Consider the following 4939-nt stretch of genomic DNA (forward strand, 5'->3'; position numbering starts at 1 on the left):
CGAGTACGGATCCGGATACAGATAATTCATGTGGTAAACAGATACAGATACAGATAATGCTGTACTCACTCATCCCTACTGGTAACCAAGGCTTGTGAGTCGTAAAATGTTGCACTGGTCACCAAGGCTTGTAAGTCGTAAAATGTTGCACTGTTGCAAATGTGACAGAAGTAACAATGAGAGCGCCACTGCCGCCTACTGTAGTGGATGCGCAATTACACTTTATTCTAGTACGGCCCAAAAAAAAAGCCTGTTCACCAGGGTCACACGCGCCCCCCCAAGTATCGCACCGCGCCCCCCCAATAGTGCTTCTCTCACTATTTGAGAAGCACTGGGTTAAGCCAAGCGATGTCTCCACCGGTGTTTTTGCAAACTGATCACTGGCTCATTGTTGCTATGATTGGCCTCTCTTTGATCTTAAAGTCTTTGTAAGGGTCCTCAATACATAGCAGCTCAATATCACATGGGTTCCCATTCACACCCTTGTAGAGTGTACTTATGTGAGACAAAGTGATACAGTTAATATCCTACTGTGACTAATTATGTTGAATGAATGGTCTGCAGGCTTTAGGAACTGCATTGTATGGAAAAAGGTCACTTACAAAGCAAAGTCCATAAAGTTAGTCTAGTGGCATTGAGTCGTTTGCACTGAATACAGTCCTCATTTATGATGAGGATGGCCTGAAGGTAGGAAACATTTTTCACTCTCAGTGCTGGTTTTCAGAAAAGTTTCTACCCTCAAGGTATCCAAAAACACAGAGATTGTTACGAATCATCATAATATGCTGTGCCTCAGCTAATGTTTACATGTATGATCTCAGTGAATGCAGTACTCCACTATGTTACGCTGCACCTCTAATGCTTCTGACCTTTAGATCATTGTACTTTCTTCTAGCAATTTACTATTTTTATTAATAATTACATAGCCTTACTCATACATACATATACAGTACATTTGCCTCTAGCCCTACTGCAGTTCTGGGCTTGTGCCATTGTTGTTCAGTTTCTGTGCAGACATGAACAGGGGGGGATAACCTGGATATTGAGCTCTGAGTAATGAGCTGTCTGAAAGAGCTGTGCCAGCTTTGCACAAACACTGGGACTGGAGGTCGTGACGACAGGTCCTGAATCACAAAGCACTATCTGTGTAGAATACTCAAAGAAACAATTAGGCAAACATTGATGCTGATGTTATCCTTAAGTTTTTTTTAAGTGAATTTTGCTACTTAATCAGTTGTCAGAACAAATATCACTGAATTAAGAATTGGTCTAGTAAGGTGGCTGCGATAAGTTTGATGACAAGGGGTTTCCTGCAATTCTACCACATTCTATGAGAAATACCAAAAGAAAGTCAAAGTAACAGGTATTTTCAGATCTCCTGGCATGACTATAGCTGGGTGACTGGAAGTGCTGTGACAAAGAAAATGTACTGCTGGCCATGCCTCTTGATGAAACCATCTCACGGATATTATAAATTATTATAATTATTACACTATTATTATAATATATTACAGTATATATTATATATAAAATTATAAATAAATGTACAATTTTATTAAGTAGGCCAAAAATGGGCTTCCCCTCTTTGAAAGACCAGCAGCTGCCATTGATATGGACCTAACAAATAAGAAAAAAATACAATTAAACGGTTTTGTGTGGCAGGGCACCTTTAAGGCTGCAAGATACAGTGGTAGCACAACCAATTTATACAAACGTGAAAATTCTATCCCGGGTCTTAAGTTATTAATAATCCAAACACTAAGTCATAAAAACACTTCAGATTCAGATTTAGCAATTTCGGGAAAGTATTGGCGATTCTAGCCCTGTCTTTTACTACATTTCTCACTAGATAGTAGCCCGTGTTGAACTTCCAACACCTTCTCACTCCCATCTCGTAAAATACAAACATTTTTTCAGGTGCCTTTGTTGTTGTTATTGCACACACGTTTGGTCTGGACTATTGGCGTCCCTTTTACAAACGCGGACAGCCACTGTCCAAACATTCATGTAAAAACGGGTTGGAATTTCAATATTGTGCATATTGATAGATGTGTGCATTTGGCTCTAAATCACATTCAGTCTCCTTTTTAACTGCTGTGTGGACAACACACAGCAAATGACAGTGGACCATGTGATCAAGCGCAAGAGTTTAGAGGCTGTGGATGTTTCTTACTTCATTAATGTGTTTACTGTGGTAATGGACTGAGGATGGGAGGGGGATTTGGTATTTGGTTTAGGCAGAATCTTAACCAGTGGATTCGGTATTCTCATTGGACCTACTGTAAATGTTCACAGAAACAGGTGTTTGCTATATATAGGCTTATGTCGGCTACAGGCAAAATATAGAGTAGGCCTAGCTTAAATTACCGGTTTATTGTCTGATGCATCCCCTCCCAATAATCCTGACTGAGGACCAAGCAAATGATTGAAGCATATAAGAAAACATGGCAGGGCTGAACACTTATGCACATGGGAAACGAACCAACAAGCAAACACTAACTCGGGCAGGGAGACAGGACACACAAAGGGGACTGAGAAATGCCTAAGTGGGGCGAGCTGCCACAATGTACATTACATAAGATACACTGAGGCCATCTGCTGGACATATAGGGCAATGCAAAACAAAAAGAGAAAACTGAAGGAGAGATGTGGAGGAGGAAGAGAACAGGTGGCCAGTGACAGTCATCTTTCTACCATCTGCTAAGTCAAATGTGTTGTTTTCATTGTCTTGATTGCTTGTTGGTGTAAATAATTTGCACATCTATAACGTGAGACAGGTGCGTTGGAGGAAGACGAGTAAGTCAGAAGTTGCAAAAAGAATTCCTGCACATTTTCTAACTTGCTTAAATAATCAATCAATCAATCAATCAAAACCTTTATTTGTCCCCAAGGGGCGATTCATTTGCTGCAGTAGCAAGAAACTGACACACGGTACATGACAACAAAGACAACAACATCATTTAAAATACAGTATATACCAAATAAAGAAAATAAATAAATAAGTAAATGACCACAACATAAAGTTTAAACCCCAGTGTACCATATGTGCCGACATTACCTAGTCCTCCCAGAGTTAAGCAGAGAGATGGCAGAGGGATAAATGTCTAAATGTATAAATAAATGTATTAGTCAGCAATGTTTGGTACAAGACATTAAATAAAAAGTAGTTGATAACGACTACGGTTTGTTTACGGATAGTCGCATCGAGCAACATTAACCGGAACTTCTGAGTAATGTTTGATGCTTAATGTGGAAGGTTGTAAGGAAAATTAGGGTGGTGCATTAAAGGAGATTTACAAAAATTTTTGTTTACAGCACTTCCTCTCTAACTGGGACGTTTTGGGAGCGATTGGTGGGATGCTGTGGACCAAGTACACACAGATACACGAGTAAGGACTACTACACTGGAGGTTTTACCATGTATCAGCTAATTTAAATTGCTCACGTTACTGTATTGTGTCAACAGTTAACGCCACGTCCGATATTAAATTAAGTTTTTTTTTGCGAGGTGCAGATGTTCCACCAAAACACGTTCCTTCCTCACACTATTTTAAGGTACACTGTTTAAACTGTTATTTGGATCTAACTCTATAAAATAAATAAACATTGTCCAAATACTTTTGTAAGTTAAGTGAACTGATATGTTGAGTAAAGATAACTTAATATTCATTTTAACGTATGTTAAAAATATTAAGTAGCATTTTCAGGAGAGACAAGAGACAATAAATCGAGTACAATCAATGTAAAAAATATCAGCATATTATACACAAACTTAATCAAAATATGTAACAGCAAAATAAAAAATGTAGTTAATGTCCTCTGATTTATTATAGACCAATTTGCCCTTTCTTTGTTTTGGAAGTTTAAATGGCTCGAAATAAGTTGCTATTATGTTAATTTCAAACATGTATTAAATCATCGCAATATCTAAACATTAACAATGAGCTGGAAAGAATAAAACAATCAAGAACATCTGTATTTACGCATTAAAGAAATCATGACCTTAGATTATAAAGTGCAAATTAGTAGAACACCTTTCATTTCATTTCATATATTTATTATACAGGAAAGTTAGAAAAAGTAACGATTACATTACAATATAAAAACGGGCCTGACTCAGTTTAAAAACTGTTTCTCAGCAGGTTCCTGTTCTGTAGACAAATAAAACATGGTTACAGCACGTCGGAACAGCCATTAATACAAGACATCAATATAGAAAAATTAATTTCAACAACTGAAAACAACAATACAGTTACATAAGGACAAAGACATTTATTCTATATCAGCTGGGCTAGACAAATACGGACAGTGCAAACAAGGCTTGGACAATACACAAACGAATTAATGAGTGCAAGTGTAACTGTTAAGAAGGAGCTGTTTGTATGCCTTTTTGAAATATGTGATGGATGATAGAGTTCTGATGTGATACGGAATGTCATTCCAAATCTTGGTATATGTATAAAAAAAAAAGATTACTTTTTAAGGAGTACTGGGATAAGTGCCTGCAAGACCGACCTGTTGAGTCGACATGGTCTCACGTGTGTCGGAATAAGTGCAACAAGTGCTGGTAAGGCAGTATTTCGAATCTGAAAATGAAATGCAATTGCGTGGCTGTTTCTAAAGTTTTCATAAGTTAAAGCCTTAGAGCGTTCGAGTGCAATACAATGGTGAGACCACTTTGGAAGGTTACAATGAATCTTGAGAGCTCGATGGTGTAGTCGTGCTATTGGTTCAGTGACTTCCTTCGTGGTAAGAGACCAAATGGGAAGACAGTAGGACATGGTTGAAAACACAATTGCATGTAAGTAGGTTTCACAATAGTTTTTTTTACTGTGTACATACATCATATTAAAACATTTTAATATACACTCACCGGCCCCTTTATTAGGTACCCCATGCTAGTAACGGGTTGGACCCCCTTTTGCCTTCAGAACTGCCT

At 38.0% G+C, this 4939-nt stretch overlaps 1 long non-coding RNA gene across 1 annotated transcript in view; it reads left to right on the plus strand.

The window, feature by feature from the left end:
• The first annotated feature begins 3306 nt into the window (after positions 1-3306).
• Positions 3307-4939, plus strand: part of LOC117955467 — a 14905-nt gene continuing 13272 nt past the window's right edge. Inside the window, exon 1 of the long non-coding RNA XR_004659049.1 lies at positions 3307-3389. This is a non-coding gene — a long non-coding RNA (uncharacterized LOC117955467). The remainder of the gene's footprint in view (positions 3390-4939) is intronic.

This window comes from Etheostoma cragini, chromosome 13 (genome assembly GCF_013103735.1).
Source record: "Etheostoma cragini isolate CJK2018 chromosome 13, CSU_Ecrag_1.0, whole genome shotgun sequence".
Lineage (NCBI taxonomy): Eukaryota > Metazoa > Chordata > Actinopteri > Perciformes > Percidae > Etheostoma > Etheostoma cragini.